The sequence below is a fragment of the Trichosurus vulpecula genome, chromosome 4 (assembly GCF_011100635.1).
Source record: "Trichosurus vulpecula isolate mTriVul1 chromosome 4, mTriVul1.pri, whole genome shotgun sequence".
NCBI classification, from domain to species: domain Eukaryota; kingdom Metazoa; phylum Chordata; class Mammalia; order Diprotodontia; family Phalangeridae; genus Trichosurus; species Trichosurus vulpecula.
In genome coordinates, this window is record NC_050576.1 from 433,689,104 (window position 1) to 433,712,832 (window position 23,729).

The 23,729-nt window shown below is 45.2% G+C and overlaps 1 protein-coding gene across 1 annotated transcript in view; it reads left to right on the forward strand.

Moving 5' to 3' along the window:
* The window catches only part of LOC118846457 (LIM domain containing preferred translocation partner in lipoma), a 507,446-nt gene that overhangs the window by 458,827 nt on the left and 24,890 nt on the right, over nt 1–23,729 (forward strand). The window lies entirely within an intron of this gene.

The following is a 23,729-nucleotide window of genomic DNA, read 5'->3' on the forward strand; positions in this document are numbered from 1 at the left end:
TTCAGTGTCAAAGGAGAGAGGGGCCGTATGCAATAGATGATATGAAGGTAGAAAAGTCAGGGGTCAAGGATGACACCTAGGTGGTGAGCCTGAGTGCTTGGGAGGAGGATATCTGGTGCCCTCAACAATAATAAAGAATTTAAGAAGAGCAGAGGATCAGGAGGGGGTGGAGATCGGGCCCAATACAGGATGATTTGGCAAGGAAAGAGACTTGAGGCAGGCAGACCCACCAGCAGGCTCTTGCAATGATCCAGGTATGATGTGATGATGATCTGTACCAGTGTCAGAGGAAAGAAGGGGGCATATAGGGAAGGTGTTATGGGGATAGAAATGAAACAGCTGGCTCGATGACCTGTTGGATAAGGGGTGGAAGGGTGAGAGAGTGAGTAGGTAAGGATGACCCCTAGTCACCCCTTGTGAGACAGCCTGATGGGAGGAAGGTGGTATCTTCAACAGCAATAGAAAAGTTAGGAAGTAAGGAGGATTAGGGGAGAGAGATGGTGAGTTCAGTTTAGGACATGTTGAATTGAAGCCATCCATGGAACATCTAGTTTAATATCTCTAGTAGGTGATTAGAGAATCAAGACTGGAAATTGTGAGGCAGGTTAGAGCTGGACAAGTAGATTACAGAGACATCTGTATAGAGATGAAAATTGAAACCATAGGAGATGATAAGACCACGTGAAATAGTATAGAGGGACAAGAGACAAGGACCCCGGGCAGAGACTTCAGGGAAAATCCTGAGGTCAGTGGGCATGATATGGGTACAGATTTAGCAAAGGAGACAAGAGAAGAAGCTGCTAGACAGGATGGCCAGGAATGAGAAATAACCTGAAAACCTAGAGAGAAGAGGGTCAAGGAGGATGAGGAGTAAGAAAAGGGCTGTGGGATGAGGTCGCTAGTTGGAGCTCAGTTTCAATGGACCAATAAGGTGGATCACCAGGCTGCAGAGTATCCCTGGCAGAGACAGAGGATAGTTCCAAAGCTAGAGGGCATCATATGGAAGGTGGCTCTGGGAAGGTAGATGAAGAGTGCACAAATTGGCAGCAGGAAGGGCAGGAAAGCGGAGAGACTGCAGGTGGGGATGCTGGTATCTTGGCTTCCCTCTTCTCCTCCTTAATATGATGGAAGTGCTTTGTGCTTTAATAGCTCTGCATCAGTTCTTCCTAATCATTGCCTGTTTCTCTGAATTCCTCACATGTCATATGTTATTTACATGCCACAGTTCCAGCTTCCTTTTTTCCTTTTCCAAAACTCCTTGAGAAACATGGTGATGATGCCTTTCATCTCTGCAGAACCACTGTCTTTGTACTTACAAGGTACATTTTCTTCCTGATCAGTGATGCCTGTGTGTGTGTGTGTGTGTGTGTGTGTGTGTGTGTGTGTGTGTGTGTGATTTAAAGTCAGCTTCTGTTTGTTTGGCTTCACTTAACTCTCTGGGGTGGAAACTTGAAGTCCTCAGTAAACACAAGTCATTTGTTTGGCAATGCAGGGGCCTCATCAGGGAACTGTGTGCCCTGTAGAAATAGGGTCCCCAGGCTGTGTGTTTGCAGGAGAAGGAGCCCCAGACAAGCTGGGGCTCACGTGGGGACTGGGCCAGGGCAAACACAGAACCCCATCTGTTTATCCGGACGTGGAGGTGATGGCAGACCCAGGAATCCGGTCCAGATCCCATCCCTCCTCCTCTATGAGCCTGCTTGTCTGGTTCAGGATGTGAGGGCAGTATTTGGTGTGATTACACGTCTCTGACATGAGCCTTGTTCCTTAGCTGGCGGTCAGCTTGTGCTTGTTTGGGGGCCAGTGTGCCTCTCTCACTGGAGGAGATCCCCTTGAGGAGCTTCCAGAAAAGCCTCTATCTTCAGCCTGATTCTCGGCTATGGCGGTGAAGCTTTGGGGAAGCCCAGGAGCCACCCCCCCCCACCCCCCGCACCAGGGGATTCATTTTCCAGATTTGGGGGTCTTTGCCAGCCTCTCTTCTCCACTCAATGGAGAGCCGGCCTGCCCCCCCCCCCCCATAATTGGATGCTCTCTGCCGTGGTGGCAGCAGCTGGGCATGCTCTGCCGCAGCCCCTTCCCGCTGCAATGTACAAGATGTTTGCAGGTTGCCATGGAAGCCCAGTGACATAACCGGGCGCCCCTTGCTCCGCCCCTCCCCCTCCTTCTCAGTCGACTCCCCTCCCTGAGCTCTGTACCAGCCGTGGTACGTGGAGTACAGCTTGTCCTTTGTATCCCAGCAGCTTATTTTAACTCCCGCCGGGACACAGCTGCCGGGAATCCTTCAGTACAGAGCTGCACGTGGGCCCACAGCCCACCCTGGAATGTCCCCTGTGGGCCCCGGCCAGCGCCTCCCCTTCCTGCAGAAATGCCAGCGGTGCCCCCACCTGGCTCCCCAGCACGGCTTTGTGGCCGCTGTCAGCCCAGCCAGGGTGGCAAGGAGGGGGATCAAGGACCAAAGGCCTCCTCTTTATGCAAGAATGTGGAGAAAAAAGAGGGCAGAATCCCCTAGGAAGGAGGGCTCAGCTCTAGTGACTGCATTCCTTCTGATACCGCAGAGGTTGGGATCCCCAGAGCACGAGAGCACAGAGGCAGGGGACTGCCCCCTAGGGCCCCCCTGCCCCCAGCTCTCAGCAAGAGCCGCAGTTTCATGGGTTTTACAAACTGAGCCCCTCTGGTGGGCATACGGCGTTAGTTATACTGGGGTGCAAGCGGGCTTACTGGCCATGTAAGCTATGGAAGGAGGGACCAGAGCCCGGATTCTCGGTTCTGGCTGGTCCTTTGGGCCAGTCATTGAAACTCTCTGGGCTTAAGTTGCCTTGATCAGAAGATAATGCTTTGGAAGTGGTGAGCAGGCTATGAGTGCTACTGATCAGAGGTTAAAGCATTTCACAGCCAGGGACAGAAGCAAGAGGGGCAGGTTAGAAGAACTGATGCGCTTTGGATTCAGTCAGTCATTCTTGGTCAGTCGTGTCCAACTCTCTGTGGCCCCATGTGGGGTTTTCTTGGCAGAGACATTGGAGCCATTTGCCTTTTCCTTCTCCCGCTCGGTCACACAACTAGTTAAGTGTCTGAGGTCAGATTTGAACTTTGGAAAATGAGTCTTCCTGACTCTAGGGCCAGCGCTCTGTGCACTGTGGCACCCTGTGGTGGCCACCTCCAGTCAGACAACTTAGGTTCAAATCTCATCTCTGTCACTTACTGCCTATGTGACTTTAAACAACTGAACAAATCTTTGTGCCTCATTTGGGGAGGTTAAACAAGGGAGCCCCGAGATCCTTTCTCTGCCAAATATATGATCCTTTGAACTTGGGTTTCAGAAGAGACATGGGCATTTCCTTCCTCGAGCCATATAGACCCATGGGGAGCCTCCTTTTGTGGTTTTTCTCCACCTTCTGGAAAATGTGTGTAGGGGTGTGTGTGTGTGTGTGTGTGTGTGTGTGTATAAATACACCCACATAAATGTATATGTATTTGTGTATCTCTGTATGTGTATATATATACATATATAACGTATAATTACACACACACACACACACACACCCATCATGTGGTTGGGAGAGGGGCCCCAGGAATGGCCAGTAAACAGAGAACTTGGCACACATTCCCAAAGCTGGAGGAGGCAGAAGGGAAATGTTGGGAGTAGTAGACTAGAGCAGTGGGTTGGAGGCAAGCGGGAGTGCAGGGCAGGGAAGATTCCTGTCTTGAACTATGTGCCATATAGAATAACAGATCAGGACGTGCGTGAGGTCGGTGCTCAAGTCTGTTCTCAGTTGAGGGCCAGCTGGAATGTGGATTGTAAATCTCCTTGCATCAGCCAGCCTTCCTTGTCTCGGGCTAGCCCTGTTGCTCACACCTGCTCATCTCTCTCCTCCTCATCTTGCTCATCAGCACGTTTCCATTCCTTTTCCCTCCCCTCTGCCTGCCCTCCATGCTGCTCCATCTCCCCCCCTCTGCCTCTCATCCCTGACCTTCAAACCTTAGGAGACAGTGGGCCAGACGCCACTTACCAATATGTGCTCATTGCTAGGTTCCAAAGCACTTGGTCTCTGACAGGAAGCTCATTCCCCTCCTTTTTGACTCAGCTCTTCCTGCCCCTCAGTCAGCCTGGTCCAGTGCTCCAAGCCCAGTGGCATGGACTGTCACAGCCTGGGCTCTGCTGCTCGCCCCAGGCAGCCCCAGGCTCAGAAACCTTCCTCTAGGGCTACCTCTGCCCACCAGGTCTCTGGGGTTTCCATTAGTTTCTCCTTGGAGAAGCTGCCTTTCTCCCCTTCTACCCATCTCTCAGTCCTGCTCAACTCTGCCCTGAACAGACCACATGTTATAGTGTTGTGTTCATTTCTAGGGACCATATTTTAGAAATGTCATAGATAAGCTGGAGAGCTGGCAGAAGAGGGTCCCTTAAGTTCATGCCTAATGAGGATTGACTGAAGTATTTGGGGGTGTCTAACTTGGAGAAGATTTGCCAAGGAAAGGAAAACTGTCTTCAATACTTGACGGGCTTTCACATGTAACTGTGAATAGACTCATTCTGATTGTTCCAGAAAGGAATACCAGGAACAAAGGGGAGAAATTTCAAAGAAGTGAATGTGTACTTTATGTAATGAAAAACTTCCTAAACACCCAAATCTGCCTGAAGTGGGAGAAGTAGAAGGCTTCCATTGGTGTTGTTCTCCACTCAATAGAAGGCTTCAAGCAAAAGCTGTTTGACCACTTCTCTGGGATGCTGTAGAGGGGATTGGGAAAGAGGCCTCTTCATTTTGTGACCCTCTGATTCTGTGTGCAAGCCCCCTGTCCTAGCTGAGCTCCTCCAGATCAATGGGGTTTGGTGCATTGCAAGTGGGGAGTCAGAGACTCTCCAGGCATTCTGCTTAACATGGTGGCTTTCCTCATGTCTCTCTTTGTGCTCCTTTGTCATCTCTGTGTCCTGGGGAGAGGCTTATGCCATGGGCAGTGCCACGGAGTGTCAGTACACAGCAGGAGCTGTCTTATTTTGTCTAGGTATCACCAGTATCAAGCAGAGTACCTTGGACACAGTAGTAGGTTCGCAAGAAAAGCTTGCTGAATTGAACTGCATGTAGCTTCACTCTTGTTCTGCTGAAGGGTAAAGGCAATGGGCTTGTGTACCATGTGGAATATACATTTCTCTTTGCTCACACACAGCCATAGACCATCTCATGACCTTGGTCTGCCTTCTAATTTTCTTCATCATCATAGTAATAAGCAGTGTATAAGACTTACCATCCACCACATACCTGGAAGGACATGATCAAACATCCAGAATTATTTGCCAGAGTCTTGCTATCTTTCATAAACTAAATATGCTATTGGTCTGACTCAGATTTAACATTAAAAAATTACACATTAACTTTCAAACATTTCTCTGTATTACAGACAGACCTGTCCCTCATAGTTGCTCAAACACATCACTAATCTGCACACACACGCGCGCGCACACACACACACACACACACAATAACATTTTTAATTGACCTCACTATATTAAACATTCTTTACATGCAAATTCCATAGAACCAAAAGTGTTACAGGCCGAGTTAGAGCTGAGCCCTGTCCTCCTCGGACCTCCAGGCCCAGGGGCCTGCTGAGATAGACTCAGGGCTTTGGGATGGGGGTGGAGCCAGGAGGAGGGGTCTCGCCTTTGTTGCCTCCCTAGCGATTCCAGGTCGGACCTGCCTGACCACGTGGAACTTCCGGCTCTCTGGCAGAGCATGCAGTCTCGAAATTGGAACTTCCGGCCGCCTGACCACGTGGAGTTTCCGGTCTTTGCCTGGACTGCCTGCCCGCAGGGAGCTTTGGGTAGTGCGGGAAGAGAAGGGGATGAGAGTAGGCGGAGTCAGGGCGGTCCTAGTCCCCAGGTGTATAGTTTTACCTGTCTTTCACCCACGTAACCAAAGAGTGTACCTACGTCACTAAAGGTATAAATGTGCAGCTTGCTGAAATAATAAACGGAGTCATTCACCATCTTGTTCGGCTCCCGCCCCGTACATTGTCCGCGAGATCAGGTCCTTTGCTTAGGCAGAGGCCTGGGGCTTGGGGGGAACCCCGAGCGTAGTTACGAGGCTTCGGAGGCCCATGACACAAAAGCTCTCAACCATGGAGACCCCTCTAACAAAAGACATCAGAGCCATGTGGGGGATGTCCTACCTGCTCTGGAGTCATTCTGGAGGGGCCGTCTGGGAAGCTTCGGAAGAGGATTTTACAAAATCTACAAGCTTTTATTCAATTACAAGTCAGTGCTCCCTCGATTTACTTGCAAGGTAATTTGCTAAATAATAAACACAAAAGAACAACTAAACAACTTTTCCCAGGACAATTTCTAAAGGAATACCATTGACTATAAGGTACACAATGGAAAAAATCGGGCATAGTAATTGTCACTAACCTTCCTCTTTAAGTTTTTCTTTCTCATGTGATTCTTCTCTCTGTGATTACTTTGCATTTAAGCTTTTTGCTTGGTGCCTGTAGCTAGATTTTCATATGTCCTCATCTCCCCCATTAGAATGTGAGCCACTTGAGGGCAGGAGCTGGGTTTCATTTCATTTTCTTTTGTTTTGTTTTCCTTTCCTTATCTCTACTGCTCTTAATACAGGTCCTGGCACAAGGTGTTTAATAAGTACCTGTTGACTGTCTAAGATGCCACCCATAGCAAAGTGGAATGGGAGGGGCGAAGGTACATATATTATCCCTCATGCCTGGGTGCCATCCTCTGATTTCTAAGTGGCGTAGAGGTGGTTAGGCCTCTTAACAAATGGCTTCTGATAGAATGGAAGCTTCTTGAGGGAAGGGACTGTTCCATTTTTATTTGACAGTGACTGGTATATAATAGTTAATCAACAAATGTGTGTTAATTGTCTGTTTGATGGCTAGACCAGTAGAATATATACTCTGACAGGTTTCAGCATGCAGGAAAGATATCTAGTGTGGCACCAAATAGACCGTGGTTTTCATTTGGAGAGCATCCTAGCTTTGGAGCAGCAATGAGTGGGGGATTTCACCAAGTAATTACTTTTTTCAGCCACAGCTGATTCTGAAGGCTGGCATCTAAACTGTGGAGATCCTATAAGTAGAGGGAGCAACCCCGCTGATAAACTCATGGACTATGGAAGAAGTAGACCAACGCCCCTCTCCCTCTTCCCACCTTCACTTCTCCTGGTCAGCTCAGTAACTGTCTTTCTGTGGTCACAACACAGCACGATGATTTGTGCTTGATCATAGCCCATTGGCCAAAGAAGGTAGCCCTCAGCCAGGGAGGTGCTCAGACCATGTTTCATATGGGAAGATAAAGTCCAACAGCCCAGGTTGGCTTTGCATCCCTCCTCCAGATTTTCTCCCTGATGCATTCCAAACCTTCCTTCAAGAATTTAGTTTTTGTTTTGTTTTGAAAGTACAAGAATCTCCTGGAGCCAGTCAAGTTACTCTGTCAAAAAAAAAAAAAAGTTCTCAGTAATTAGCCACTGTCTGCAAACATGTGCAGAAAGTTGGAGAGGGAAACTTGAATTTCTTGCCACAGGTGGCGTGCTTGGCTCCCTCAGGCAGCATACAGCTGGGCTATTTTTATGCCTCTTCATGTAAGAAGGTTAAACAGATCCCGGGTAGGACAATTAGCATGCCTCTGTTTGTGGGCTGGACTCGTTAGAACTTGCTTCCCTGTCTGCTGGAAAGGGCAGCCTGGGACCTCAGTGATTTTTCTGACAGATGATTTCACCCCACCAAGTGGCTTCCCCTACAAACCCAGCCTCTTTTCACAGGCTGTCTCTCAACCCCAAACACATTCTTGTATCCTCCATTGGCCAGGCTCTTGCTCTGGCTGCCAACCACAGAGATGGAAATTAATCTGCCCGAGCTCTAGGAATTACATGTGTCTTGGATCTTCTCCCCTTTGAAGGAGAATGCTTGAGTGAGTCCTTTACAACTCTGTTTTTTGAAATGGTTGAATGCCCTTTTGGAGGGCTGAAGGAGGGTAACGTGAGCATGCTGCAGCCAAGACTCTAGGCCCTTCCCACTGGCAGAAGCATGTTTCTCCCGATCTCTTTATTCATTTTGCTTCTTTGAGGGAAAGCTAGGCCAGCGAGGTCCATGATCAACACCAAGCCCACCACCATCTTCACACAGACACAGACTACCTTAAACCTTTTCTTTTCTAACCATATTTTAAAACAAAACAAAAACTCTCCCAACTGTCGAACTGTTTGTGTTTTTAAATGTGTTGTCTTATAACATGTGTCCTTGCCTCCACCAACATTTCCATCTTTTTTCCCATTTGCAAAGTAGCACAAGGTCACATTAAAGAGAATTTGTTTTCAGGCCCCTGTCTACATACGGCCTTATGTCAAATCAGCTTCTATTACATGCCTCATTTGCTTAAAGACTGAGATTCCTTCTCCTTCGACTTAGCACAAGTGTGACCTGCGGATAAGATTCCCAGTGCCTGCTGATTTCTTAGTTTAGAGGAAGAAAGGGGACTAGTGTTTATTAAGGGCTCACTGTGAAACTGGGACTGGGCTGAGGGCTTTACAAATAAGAGCTCTTTCGATCCTCCCAAGGACCCCAGAGCATCATAATGGTATGATCCCCATTTACAGATGTGGAAACATACAGAGGTTAAGGGATTTGCCCAAGGCGACACAACTGATAAGTGTCTGAGGTGAGATTGGAACCTGGTTCTTCCTGTATCCAGTCTTAGCCCTGTATTGGTGATACTACCAGATGCCTCCCAGACTGTGTTGATGGGGGTGGGGGGAGGGATCCAGAGTCACCTTGTTATTGAGGCACAGGGCTGATCATTCACCCAAACCACATTCAGTCCCTCGATCATGCTTGGAGAACATCTCCTTGGAAGGACACCCTGCTCCGTTCCCATTTAGTCATCATGGGTCTAAAGGTTCCCAGCCTAGGCTAAAGCATTTTACTGCATGGTCACGGCAGTAGGAATACTTTTGCCTCTTCTTCAGAGTGTGAGGCCTACCTTAAATTTGGGGATCAGGAGGCATATTCCATTCTTCAAGAAGAAATAGACGCAATGATCACAATACTGTAAAAGAAGACAGTAGTGAAAAGCAGCTGAGCTCTAATCTCATTCCTAGGGACAGATGATAAAGCATCCTCCTTGTCTCTATGGAGGAGCGGGGGGCTACAGGTGCAGAATGTGGTATGCTCTGTCACACTCATATACGCTAGGTCTTATTAGTTTTGCTTAGCTTGATTTCTCTGTTACAGTGAAGGGTGTTCTGGGTGATGGAGAAGAAGTATATTGGGGGGGCAATAAAAGGCAGGAACACAATTTTTAAAAAATGACCCTTAAGTAGAATCAATGACCCGTGCTTTTCTTCTTCATCTGTTTGCTTTCGGGGCTTTTGTTTTGTTGGCCTGCAATGTCTTCTCAAAGCAGAAACCTCGCGTGTTCGCACATGTCCCACAAGTCGGGGCCTTCTCCTTTTGGCCTCCTGGAGCTGTTTACATGCTGACGCGCTCAGACTGTCTCTGTTTGGGGGGCGGTGTTTTAAATAGTGCTTTATCTAAGATCTAGGAGCTTTCGGCAGACATTAATCATGGCTCGCTGCAGCTTTCCCAGGCCTGCAGGATGTGAACTGGTGTCATTGGGAGCTGCAGAAACTGAGGCTGAGGTATCCTGACACTGTTGATGGAGTCTGGACAGGCGCAGGGCCCCCAGGGTTTGTCTGTTTCTGCCATAGGATCATTCACATATTGCTTTTTACAAAGACCCTTCTACACTGGCTCTCCCCTGTTCAGTTATCTAAAACCTGGCTCATTTGGATGCTTCAAGACCTGTCAGCCCATCCAGCTCTTGGGATGGCTTTTCTTCTTTCTCTAGCATGGATTTCTCCTAAAAATGTTCTTTTCTCTCCCTTTAGAAAACTCAGTACGAGGCAAGTTGGCCCAAACCTATCTTCTCCTTCCACAGAGATCCTCCACAGTCCAAAGGTGGGGAACCTGCAGCCTCAGTGGCACATTTGGCCCTCCAGGTCCACAAGTGCAGCCCTTTGACTGAATCCAAACTTTACAGAACTGATCTCCTTAATCAAGGGACCTGTTCTGTGAAGTTTGGATTCAAAGGGCCACACTTGAGTACCTGGGGGGTCACACGTGGCCTCAAGGCTGCAGGTTCCCCACCCCTGCTCCACAGGCTTTCACAAGCTAGTTTCTGACCCTTCAGCTGTGCACTCTTCTCTCCAGGCAGACTAGGTTCCTCAGGCTACCCTTAACTATGCCTACTCCTGCTTACTCCTGCCTCCTCTCTGCCTAGAATGCCTATCACCTTCTGATCCCATCTTTCCTTCCAGGTTCAGATCATGTCCTCCCTTCTATGGGACAGTTCAAGTCTCAGAGATAAAAATAACCCCAAAAGCTTAGCACTAGAAGGAGCTTTAGAGGATTTCCATTCTATCCCCCCTACCTGCATAGGCATTTCATCTCCAGTGCTCCTGACACATGATTATCGTTGACTTAGATGGGGAACTCATTACTTGTCACTTTTCTGTGGCCCCTGCCCTTGGGAAGTTCCTCCTTGTCAAGCCTGAACCTTCCTTGAAACTTAACATATGACCCCAGTTTTAACCTCTGAAGGAAAGCAAGTGTAATTAAAGCAGGTTGTTTTTTCTTTTTCCCCATCAGAAAGTCCTTCAGATACTTAAAGAAAGATATCCTGGCCCCTTTGAATTTCTCACCTCTGGGCACCTTGCCCAAGAACAAGTAGTTAGTAGGGAACAGAGGCAGGATGGACAGTAGCTGACATATCTATGGCACTTTAAGTTGGCAAAGTGCCTTATATGGCTTCTCTTATTGGAGCCTCCCAAGAACCATGGAACCACTTTCTCCAGGACCAAGATGGCTGACAAATGGTGATGCCTCACCATGATGCCCAGGATCATCCTTGATTTCACTTCGGTCTGTGTAAAGATGACCAGATATTCCAAGCAGAAAAGGGGCAGGGGAGGCGTAGCCATCCTTATGTCCAGTCTAAGGCTTCCTGCCATGTCCAGTGAAAGCAGCCGCCTCTCCAGCCACTCCTAGCCACATGCTCCTCCATTTGGCCATGATTCCATGTCATTACTCATTCACTTTGGTAAGTGGTGTCTCCATCGATCCTCTTGGAGGGCCTGCAGGTTCTTTGGGTAATAAGATGTTTTCTGAGTGTCCTAGAAATATGTAGTTCTCTGGTGCTGAAGTGGTTCAAGGGAGTCTTTATAAAAGGACCAAGAGATGATGAAAATTCCACCATCAGAGTTGGAAGGAGCCTCAGGCCAAGCTCCAGACTAGGGCTCCAAAGGAATCCTCACTCTAACATACTGACAATGGTCATTCTGCCTCTGCTTGGAGACATCCAAGGGGGAACCTGCTATCTCCCCAAGGGTGGCCCTTTCCACTTGAGGACAGCTCTCCCTATCACTAAGGACTTCTGAACCTCACACTTAAACTAACTTCTTTGTGACTTACACCTGCTGAGCACATAGAGGAGAGCATGCATCAGCTGGAGAGATGGCCAGAATGAGAAGAGGTAGCCTGCAAGAGGACACAGCATCGGAGAGGATTCAGCCACCTGGAGCTCATATCCTGACTCTGCTAGTCATATCTGCATGACCTCGGCTGAGTCTCTCAACCACTGTGGGCCTCAGTTTCCTAGTCTATGAAAATGGGTTTAATAAAAACAACTCTCTCCCAGGGCACTTGTAAAAATTATGGGAGTGCTTTATAAGCCTTAACATATTACGTAAATGTGATTTATTCTTATTACAGCAGGTAGGTGATATTGATGATAGAGGTCTGGACTTGGAGTCAGGAAATTCAAATGTGCTCTAATAAAACTTCCTAGCTGTGTGATCTGAGGCAAGTCACTTAATCTGTCTCTGCCTCAGGTAAATGTAAAATGAAGGTGATAATAATAGCACCTGCCACAAAGGTTGGTTGTGGGATAATAGACATAAAGCATGTTGTAAACCTCAGGCACCATATAAATGCTGGGGTTATTATTCTTATCCCCCATGAGCACAGGGATGGCGACTGTTTATGGCCTCCCGGGGCTAAGAAACAAAAGGACCTTCCACTTCCCTCGAGGCCACCTCCCAAGACCAGCTAATACAGGGAGATCCATGAGCTAAACATAGAAACACAAACCACCTCCACTTCTTTCTCTGGCAAACCTTGGTGGGCTGGAATGCTCAGGGGATGATGAGTTCTGTGTACCTGAAACAGGGCAGGAGAAAGAAGACTGGCCAAAAGCCTGGGCTGTAACCACACTCTTGGTATTTGTCGGATTGATAACCAAATGATTTTATTGCTGTGAATCTCAGTTTCCTGTTCTGTATAATGGGGTTGATATCATTGCATGGATTTCCTCTCGGGGCTGTTATGGGGAAAATGAAAGCTGAATGCATTACATCCCTGTTTGATTAGTATAAAGATGAAATCCAATATGTGAACATGGGTTGGAAAGCAGCCTGCCCACTGCAAATGTGAGGGGTTGTCATTTGGGGTGGAAATCTCCACTTAATGTAATAATAGCCCTTCTTAGTCTAGCAGGCTTCATTTACTTATAATGTGCTTTGTCTCTGATGACTCGACGACTTGTCACTCCTTCAGCTGCTCATTTTGTCCATGAACTTGGATTAGTCACCGCTGAAAATGAACGTGGAGGTGGGGCAAGAAGTGGGAGTGAAAGGACATTTACTGACTGGACAGCAGGCCCAAGAGAAAGCACGATGACTCAGCCCTGGCTTAGATTATTTCACTTTCGCATGCTGGGCACAAGACCTTGCAGCCAAATAAGTCATCACTCCAGTCACTGAGCCTTTCCATGCAAAAAGGAAAGTCGAGCAGGCAGAAGCCCAGGGTTCGAATCCTGACTGTCACCAAGTTGCCAAATGACCTTGGAAGTGTGACTTGACCTGAGCCTCTGTTTCCTCACCTCAAAAATGAGAGTGATACTACTTCTACCTCCTAACTCATGGGGCTGTCCTAAGGATCAGATGAAATAGCCTGGGGGTACATTTGACCTTGAAGGTCACCTTGGCCGGCCCCCTCATTTCACAGATCAGGAAAATCAGAGCTGAGAATTAAGCCCAGGTCTCCCGATGCCTTAGGGCTGTGGTCTTTCCTCTTATGGTACTACAGTGCCACCTCCATATTCCGGCCATCGCCCATTTATCGCATTGGTTCTCTGGTGCCAGCCAACCCCTGTTTCGTTATTGTGCTCAGACCACGTTTTCATGGCATCTTTGTCATTGTTATTGACTGTGGGTATATGTCGGTGCTTTCTGAGCACCTGAAAGTAACGTTTAGGTGGTTATCATTCTATTTATCATCATCATCTGCATGTTACAGATGAAGGAACCTACTGCCCAGACACATGAAGTGATTTTGTGATGGTCAGTCAGTAAAGATCAATAAGCACCTTCTGCGTCCTAAACGTTGGGTATGCGGTAATTATGGTAATCATTCATATATTAACATATGTTTATTCATCATTGATTCATATGAGGGTTGTGTTCATAAAGCGATAGCTTATTTAATTATTATTATTGTAACTAACATCTCTATCGTGCTTAACTACATGGCAGGCATTGTATTAGGCATTTTACAGGTCTTATCTCACTTATTCTCCCAACAACTCTGGGAGATAGGTGCTTCTATTTTCCCCATTTTACAGATGAGGAAACTGAGGCAGACAAGGCCACTGATTTGTCCAGGGTCACACCGTCAGCTCTTCTTGAATTACACCCGTTCTTCTTCTTCTTGTGGTCATGGCCTTTTTTGTCTGGACCTTAGACTGCATCAGCATAGTACACTCCCTTTGTCATTGCTGAGGAGTGACCATTTTGAGTTTTCTAGCCTTAAAGGCTTGTTTGGAGCACTGAGACCTTACAGCACACAGGTAGGCTCCTGGAACCTGTGTGTGTCAGAGGCGGGATTTGAACTTGGGCCTTCTTAGATTTGAGGACAGCTCTCGAGGCTATCTTTTGACTCAATGACATCCTGCCCAATGGTTATGGCTAGCAAATTTGCTTTTGGGGGGGGGAGGGATTGAAAAAAATCAATAAGTACAACTTTTTGTTTCCCCTGACCCCTTTCTTCCATCCGTCAAAGGACACAAAGGTGCATTTCCAAGACTTCTGTGTCTTCCACTTCTTTAGGGTTCCCTCCACTGGCCCAGATCTGCAGTGAAAATCAAAGCCTGCCCTATTGCCTAGTAGTCCTAAGGTTCCCCTTCTCTGTCCCTTGAAAAGAGAATCACAAAAACAAAAAGGGGAGGGGCAGAGAGAGGTGGAATTCATGGCTTCTTGGGCATGATTGAATCTAAAAACGTCTGTGCCCCAGGAGGTGTTTTGTCCCCTGCGCCATTACTTCCCTAGATTGGCAGAGCGGGCTAGGCCTCCCCCAAGCCCTTTGAGTATCAATGAATGTTCTTTGCTGCTAGAAGAGGGATGAGTGAGCAGCGTATCTAAATGAGCTCTCGCAGCCTCTTTCATAAATCTCTCCTGGTGTGTCATCTGCGTACCCTTGACAAGGAGAAGGCTTTTCAGGGGAAGCTGGGTGCTCCTGGCTCGATATGAACTGGGAGCTACAGACTCAGTTTTGTCTGCCAGCACATGAGGGCTGGATGACCTTGGACAAATTAAGTCACAAACACCATGTGGATAACATCTGTCAAGTGCTTGAAGCTCCTCAGAGAAGGGCTGCCTGCCTGACTACAAGGTGGTTAGTATCATGGTATCTGCCTCTCTAAGGCTAACAGGAAATCCTAGTGCCTAGGCTACAGGACACATCCTTCCCAATCTTGAAAGACAATATTCCTGTCTCTGCTAAGCAAGATGGTGATTGGCACCAACCTTTCACCAAACCAGTTCATAGACTTGCTTGTATAAACATGGGCATGTCATTCCCCATCCCCCTAAGTCTCCTGCTTCTGAATGCCCTTATTACTGTTGAGGGTATTGCTCTCCTCCCGTGCATGGTGCTACCTGCCTTCACCACATCTCGCGCATATATCCACACTCACACAATTACAGCCCTATGTCGGGTCCTCAAGACCTCTCCTCTGGACTCTTGCAACAGCCTTCTGGTTGGCCTTCCTGCCTCAAATCTCTCCCCACCTCAATCCATCCAAAGTGAAACCGAACTCTATTAACACATGAGCTCAGCCCCAGTGCCACTTATATCAAGGATGAAACATCACCTCCTTGGTTTAGGAGTGGTGTCCTCTACAACCTGACCCCTTTCTGCCTTTATGGCTTTCTTATGTGTCACTCCCCTCTTGTCATTGGCTGGCCTCCTTACCCAGCATGCTTTCCTTACTCACCTCCATCTCTTGGCTCCCCTGGGCTTCCTTCCTGTCTCAGCTCACATCCCCCCTTTCCCAGGTCACTCAGCTTCCTTCTGATATCACTTCCCATCTACTCTATATTCATCTTGTGTGTTTCTCCAATGTTATGTCCACCAATCAAAAGTAAGCTTCTTGAGAGCAGGGATTGTATTTTTTGACTTGGTTTCCACAGCCTTAGCACAGTTCCTGGCACAGTGGCTCAATGATGTGATTTCACATGGAAATCAATGTCTTTGGTTAGTTGGGCCAGTTAGTTCTTTCATTCCCAAAGCATTTATTGTATGCAAGACATGGTTTTGAGCACTGAGGATGCAAATGCAAAAGTGGGAACACCCCTCCTCCCCAAAGAGCTCACAATCTGTTGTGTTAGAGCTTGGTGCCTGTGAAGTTCAGGTTATTGTTATTAAACCTCAATGGACCAGGTAGCCATGCTGTGTCCACCACCTGACCCTAATGACCTCCTTGGCACATGCCCACTGAGGGAGCCAGAGGAGACCTTTGCAAATCATCCCAATGAGGGAGGGTTGCTTTCTCCTTTATAGTGTGAGCTCCTTGGGGCCAGGGGCTGGGTTTGCCCATTTTTCTCCCTAGGGCTTCCTACAGTATTTCTACCATAGTAATGGAATAATTAACAATAATAATAAAACCAGCCTTTATGTGGTTTACAAAGCACTTTAAAAATATTATCTTATTTTATCCCCATGACAAGCCTGGGAGGGAGTTGCTATCATTATGACTCTTTTTCTATAGAAGGAAACTGAGGCAGACAGAGGTTAAATGACTTTCCCAAAGTCACACAGCTAAGCAAATGCCTGAAGCTGGACTTAAACTTAGGTCCTCCTGCTTCTGTGTTCAGCATTCCATCCACTATGTTGCCTAGCTGCCTCTGTCAATATGTTAATACATGATTGGAGAACAATTGATGATTCCAGAGTGTTCCACAAGTCTTAGAGCAGTTTTCAACTTTGTATCATTCTTTTAGTCAGTTTATATATGAGGTTGTAAGTCACAGAGTCAGGATTTAACTCTGGTTTTCTCCCTCCATGTTCAGCTCTCTTTCCACTAGACCGTTAATGATAACCTGGAAGACAAACATTGGCAGGGTATGAAAGAGATAGGGGCAGATGAGGTTCCTTTTCAAACAAAAAACTTGGAATTTTTTGGAAAGATGATAGAAAAAGAGTACTTCTTTAAAGTTAGCTAAAGAGTACATCTTAAAGTTAGCTTTCCCCAACCTCTGAGACTCCATAAGAGTGGCAGTAATTGCCACCCCTGATTTCAAATCACATTCAGAATCACTCTTGAATTCTCACCCATATTTATACCTGTTATGGGGTGGCACATGTTGAAATGTCCATTATAATTTTTGACAGCATTGAAGTCTCTGGTCCTGCCTCCTGGCACCTGAGTTCTTGCCTGGGGGACCAAATACCAAAGAGAGGGATTAGATGAAAATTGCTTAGATCTACTTTCATGGCTCTAGGAATGGAAAGGAGCCCAGAGGCTGTCCAGTCCAACATTCTTATTTTACAGATGAGGAACTGAGATCCAGAGAGGTGGGCTTTAAACCCAGGTTCTCTGATTCCAGGTCTAGATCCTTTTCTAGAGCACCATTTGCCTTCATAATAGACAGTCTCTCTCGGGGGTGACTTCTCGTAGTGATGGTTCTGCAGCCTGCATCTTTGCAGAGGATATCATTAATCAAGAAGCTATGAAAGCCAGAATCCATTTGGAAGACTTCTAGGGGAGCAGAGGAAGGGGAGTGCATGTAAAATTCCCTTTCTTTTTCCACAGAAAGTCTAATTTTGGCTTTCTTTATGATGGAACCTTGGAGGAAGTTCTCTGGGAAGAACTCACTTGACACCTTTCGCCCTGGTTGGCTAGGGGCTTGGGGATCTTCCCAGCTAATTAAACAAGAATCCCCATGCCTTGCTGGCATTCCCATCTTGGTGCCTGCATCTGGCCTTTCCTTGTGTTCTGAAAAGAATGGGAGAAAGAGGAGCAGTGAAAAATGTCTGAGGAATCTGTACTTCATTAAGGACAGTTTACCCTATGTACTACCACAACAGATTCTGGCTTCCACCAAGGACCTCCCTCTTTCTTTGAGAGGTGTGAGAAAGTTCCATTGGTTTCCATGTTCATCTTAACAGAGTTTCATGTCAATTATGTATTTCAATTGTGGAATGATAACCCTCTGAATTCTGAGGGGACAATAAAGTGACTATTTACTTTGAGAGTATTCAGACTATTGGGTCAAACTCAAAAAGTTCCATGATGGGACAGGAGCCACATTCAACTTCTTTTGAGCTAGTTCTGTCCTTGTGTCTCTGATTTTTCTCCTGGGCCACATCCAGAACCTGGAAAGGTTAGAGTGTTTACTGTTCTTCAAGGAATCTGATGTGGGAGGGAAGTGTTCAAATTCTGCCATTTGGAGACCTGGGCTTAGAGGTGGGAAGACTTGGCTTCTGATTTTGCTCAATCAGCACTAGTTCTGCAATCCCGCATAGCCCCTGTCCCTTTCTGAATTTGTTTCCCCAACATTCTTCATCTTTACCCCTGTGCCTTGTCTATGAATTTTAGCTCTGCTTTTATTTACAGTTGGAAGGAAGGAAGTTTCATTTAAAATTAGGGTTTTATTTTTGTATTTTTATAACCTATTAAACTGGACAATTCAGCTATCATGTGGACTCACTTCCCCAACATTTCTCCAATACTTAGTAATTAATTTATTGTCCCCTCAGAATTCTATTGGATAGAATTGAATTGGTCATTATTACCAAAATAGCCTGGCGGGGTTTGCCATCACCTATGGGGCAGGATTTTCTATCTGTGTCTAGAGAATTTCTTTATTTCCCATTTAAATAATCAAATCAATCTGGCCTCTGTGGCCCATTCAAGTTCTGAGATTCTGTGATTCTGTCTTCATGAACTGATAGAAACACATTTATTAAATGCTTACTATATGCCAAATACTGTTCTAAGTGCTGGCCTTCATGAGTTGAATAGAAAGCACAGGATCTGAGTGGGTCCTTCTCTCTCTCCTTTGAACTCTTGTCTTTTCATATTTAGCTCTTTCTTATAGTGATTTATGAATGTGATGGAAAATTGCTAGAGACAGGAAATTCCTCTTTCTGCCTCCTTGTGCTCTCACCTTCTAGCACATAATAAGCGCTCAATAAGGGCAGCAGAGTAGAACAGCATTGGCTTGGTTTAAATTGAGAGTAAGAAGTGCTGATTCTGTTGTCTCTGTATCCCCAGCACCTAACACAGAACACAGGAAATGATTGGGGATTGCCAAGTGATGAAGTTATGAATGCATTGAATTGAATGTACACTTCAGGCTCCTCCCACCTCTTAGAGATTCGATTCAGTGTTTGTCTTTAAGCCATTTTCCTATCCGTGATAAAAGAACTCTTTCTAATCTCAAGCTATTTTAATGGCTTTTGTTATAAACCCTTCCCAAATGATTTTTAAGAAGTTTAAATAAGACCTAGATCTGAATCCCAGATCAGTGGCTTTGTTCATTCATTCAACAAATATTTATTAGGTATCTAATGTGTACAAAGCTCTCTGCTATATACTGGGACAAATAGACAGTTGGATGAGATGCCAACTTGTCTTTCCTTATAGAGCTTACAGATTAATAGGGAAATAAAGGATAAACATAGTGATTGTAAGGACAATATTAGAGCAGCTAGTTGGCACAGTGGATAGAATCAGGAAGAATCATCTTCTTGAGTTCAAATCTAAACTCAGACACTTACTAGCAGCTTAACCCTAGCCAAGTCCTTTCTCCCTGTTTATCTCATTTTCCTCTTTGGTAAAATGAGCTGGAGAAGGAAATGGTGAATCCCTTCAGGATTTTTGCCAAGAAAACCCCAAATGGGGTAACAGTTGGACATGACTAAAACAGCTCAACAACAACAACAACAAACACCAGTATTTCATAAATAGGCTTACAAAACTGCAGAAGAACGTGTTATGTGATGCCCAAGAAGAGGAATTATTTACCCTGAACAGATCAATTCTCTCTGGGTCTTGGTTTCTTAAGCTTTAAAATGAAGAGATTAAACTGGCTGATCTCTAAAGTCTCTTCTTGCTCCAAATCCTGGGAAATCAAGAAATCAATTATGCCGCCCTATCCCCCAAAGACAGACAGACAGACAATCTAACTCCCTTATCCACACATTGATTATCTCTGAAGGAATCCCAGTTGATTTATATATTCATGCCAGTCCTCATGTCCCCTATAGACCACTGGCTAATGATGTCATCTTTGAGTTTATGGTATACTCTGGTTCTGCCCCTTATGGCAAACCAGTAGTACAGAGTTGCAAAAAGAATACAGAATTTGCAGGCAGAGGGTGAAAGTTTGAATCCCAGCCTTGCTACATGTTATCTGGGTGACTTAATTTTTATCTCATTTGCTTCCTCTATAAGGCCAGAAGGTTGAACTCAGTGATCACTAAGATCCCTTCCACCTCAACATCCATGGTTGGATAAGTTGGTCAGTCAATAAACATGTATTAAGGTAATTTAAGTCCCAGGTACTTTTCTAAGCACTGCATATACAAAGAAAGACAGTCCTTTCTCTTAAAGAGGTCACAGTCTATCGGGAGCAGCAACATGTAAACAACTAAGGATATATGAGTTATATACAGGGGAAATTGGAAATCACCAACAGAGGAAGGTACTAGACTAAAGAAAGAATGGGAAAGGCTTTCTGTACGTAGAAGGTGAGATCTTAACTGAGATTTGAAGGGAGCCAGAGGATGGAGTTGAGGAGGGAGAATATTCCATGAAGAAGGGACAGCCAGAGAAAATGCTCAGGGTCAGAAGATAGAATGTCTTGTTCAAGAAACAGGCAGGAGGCCAGTATCACTGGATCAAAATATACGCCACACATGCAGCCCTGCACCACACATCACTACTATCCTGCCCATCTCTCAGTCCTATCCCCTCCTGCACAATAGGAATCCTACACAATCTTAGGGCAGAATACAGTTAGGGTTGTAGATGAAGAAAAACTGAAACTACATCAAAAGTCTATTATCCATATTTTCCAGGCATTGATCTTGCAAGACAACTTATCATTTTGGTTAAAGAAAACACAAGGTGTTTGCTCTTGGGGTTTTATTTCCTTGAACATAAGGAAAATTAATATCCAACCCCAAAAGATACAGGAATCATGATAGGCTCTTGGGATATTCTCATTAAAAAATTTTTATACTATCATTTCTGGAAAGTACCTTCTGAAACCTGAATCTCTCCATTTAACAAAAATAAGCCCCAAATTCCAAATAATATGACTGTGAATAACACTGTCCTTGCTCCTCTGTTCTGGTATCTCCCTTCTCTGCTTGCTGGAGGAGGGCCTCACTATGGACTTTTTTTGGTTTTTCATTTCTTCCTAACTCAGCTTCCTTTTAGGGTTCTTTTCATTACCCTTGCTTTCATCTTGTGTATGCTGCATTTTCATTCATCCTGTATCAGTTCATAATAAATCTTCCCATGTTTTTCTGAATTTCTCATACCTATAATTTCATGGTGTCTGATAATATTCCATTAAACAAGGTAATATAGACAATTTAATGGGGTAGACGATAAAATGCTGAACTTGGAGACATGAAGAATGAGTTCAAATCTTACCTTAGACATTCAATAAATGTATGACCTTGGACAAGTGGCTTTACATCACTCAGCCTCAGTTTCCTTCCTCATTTTTAAAATGTGGATTATAATAGTACCTGCCTTCCAAGGTTATCGTGAAGACCAAAATAGATAGTATATGGAAAGTGTTTTGTAAACCTGTGAAGTGCTATGTAAAAGCTGGTCATTATTCAGTATTCTTACACTCATATACCTTTTTTTTTCAGTTCCTCAGTCTAAGAGCATATCTACTTATTTCCATTCTTTGCTTTAAAGAGAGTGCTGCTATGAAATGTTTGACTAGTATTGGCCGCTCGTCTTGGAGCCCCTGGAAATCTTGTCCATCTCTTTCCTCTGACAGTATTTACACTCTCGACCACAATTTGCTCCCTCATTTAAACTGAGCACCAACTCCAAACGAGGAAAATCACTTACCTTTCTTCTCTGAACCACCACAAAAAAGCCCTCAGGTGGCCACATGCATTTGAGCAAGCTTGCTAAAGCCAAAAAGAATGAAGCTCTTCTCATTTTCAGAGCTCTTGGCTCCAGATGGAGTGAGAAATTCATACCTTTTTTCAAGTCGTGTGGGCTCCCCCCTCCCCCATCACTCCAACCCATCTGGTTCTCTGGAGGTCTTGGAATCCAGAAGAGTGGCAGTTCACTGGGTGGAGATCCAAAAAAGACAGCTCGACTGTGAAACGAAATTTACATTCCAGAAATGCTGAAAGAGTGAGATCGCCACTCTTTGTCTATAAGAGCAAGTAAAAAACATCTGCATTTGAGGTGTCATCATCAGTTAAAACATGGAACACCCTGAACTCTCTGACCACCTCTTCCTTTGATACCTACTTTATTAAATCTACATATTTTAAAGACTACCTAATCAAAGGATGAAATTATTTTGTTTTTAGTGTCAGAAAAGGTTGCAGCTAAAATGCTATTTTAGGGAAACAGATGAAGTTCTTGTCTGCCCAACACATTCTATTTCAGCATTTTTGTAGGTGCTGATGTGGATTCTACCCTTTGACTTCTTACTGGAAACAGCAGTCACAAAGTAGGCCTCCAGCAAGGGCCCTGACATTGACAATTCTGTAGAGTACTTTCTAAGTGACAGTTTGCATACCCTCAGTGGGAAGAGAACTAGAGTGACAACAAATGTCTCTTACTTTCTCCTGAAGTAACAGACAGAGCCGATTCTCATTCACTGATCTGGCCACGAGCTCAGCTGGCTGCTGAAGCTAGACCCCCTGGCTTTTGTTCTTGGCTCTTCATTAGAGTTAAGGACCTCAAGAGTTCTCCAGAGTCCCTATCTTCTGACCACTGGACATTGTCGCCTTTGTACCTTCTTCCCAACCTCCAGGAGCTATTTCTGCCAGGTTTTTCTGGGTAAAGTTTTCACTACTTGACCCATTTTGCAAAAATTCACAGTGAATACTCTGATTTTGCTGAGGGTGAAGGATTTACATTGAAAGAAGATCAGATTTGGTTCAGGCTTCCATTTGTCCAGCCTCAGGCAGCCTAGGATGCCTTTCATGTCTTCCTCTTATATGGGATAATCACTTATGGCTGTTTACATTTGAGAAAGTAATTGGGGTTCACAGGGGTATTGAAAGAATTCCAGAGGGTTGCAGGCTTGAGAACAACATTGTATCCGGACATTTCTAGTCCGAGCTTGCCAAGCTTGACTGTCCTACATGATTCATTCACATAGCTTTGATTCTTGTCGGAAATATGTAGGTAAGGCCACTCAGAGGACAAGCAGGCACCACTGCCTTTATTGTGAATCTGAAAGGGACATCTTTGAAATTAACTCTCTTTAGACATGGAAGGTAGATCATGGAGGACAAGACATGAAGAAGTGCATCAACAGTTCCATAAGTCATGCCATTAGGGTACATTCTCAGCTCTTGTGTGCCTGGGGAGAAGGGCAAATCATTTTTGTTTTTGTAGTTTTAGAGCTTCTTGGGACTTTGAAAGAACTCTTCCTTTTTTAACTCATCTATAAATTGTGCATGACACCAATAAGTTCATGGTAAATTCTGGTAAAATCCCTTGCATTTAATCTGGTGACCAGGTCTTTGTTGCCTGAAGAAGGCTCAAGATTGTTAGATTGAGAATTAAACATTTTGATAAGTTACCGAAGGGCAAATGTTAAATCCCAGGTATCGTTCCCCTGGCAGCCAGTGTGTGCCTGGGCTCTCTATCTTAACACTGGTATAGACTACAAGCATGCAAACTGTTTGTTTTCAGTTAAAGTCAAACCCAACTAGGAAAGAAACACTCATCCATAGAAGATTCTGAAGCCCAATATACATTCTCCAATAGCACCCATTGATAATTGTGTTTGTTAATCAGTAGATTAGAAGCCCAGTTTGATAAGAACGATAACCTCAGGGACTTCAGGAATTTTGTCTTTCTGTCACATAGATAGCTATTTAAGCTTACTGCTAATACTAGAGCCCAGGTCTTTGGCCTTCTAGTCCATAACCTGTTTCTACTATCTCAAGATCTTCTGTAAGTTAAGGTCTTTTTTTTTTTTTCATTTTCCCCATCCATGAGGCCTAGTAGTACTCAGTGATCTCTGTCATGTGGAAGAATGATTGGACTTGTCCTTTTTAGCCCAAGAGAACAGAAATAGGAGTGGTAGGCAGAAGATGCAAATCACCACCACCACCACCACCACCATCACCATCATCATCATCTAAGGATAAACTCCCAAACCAGTTAC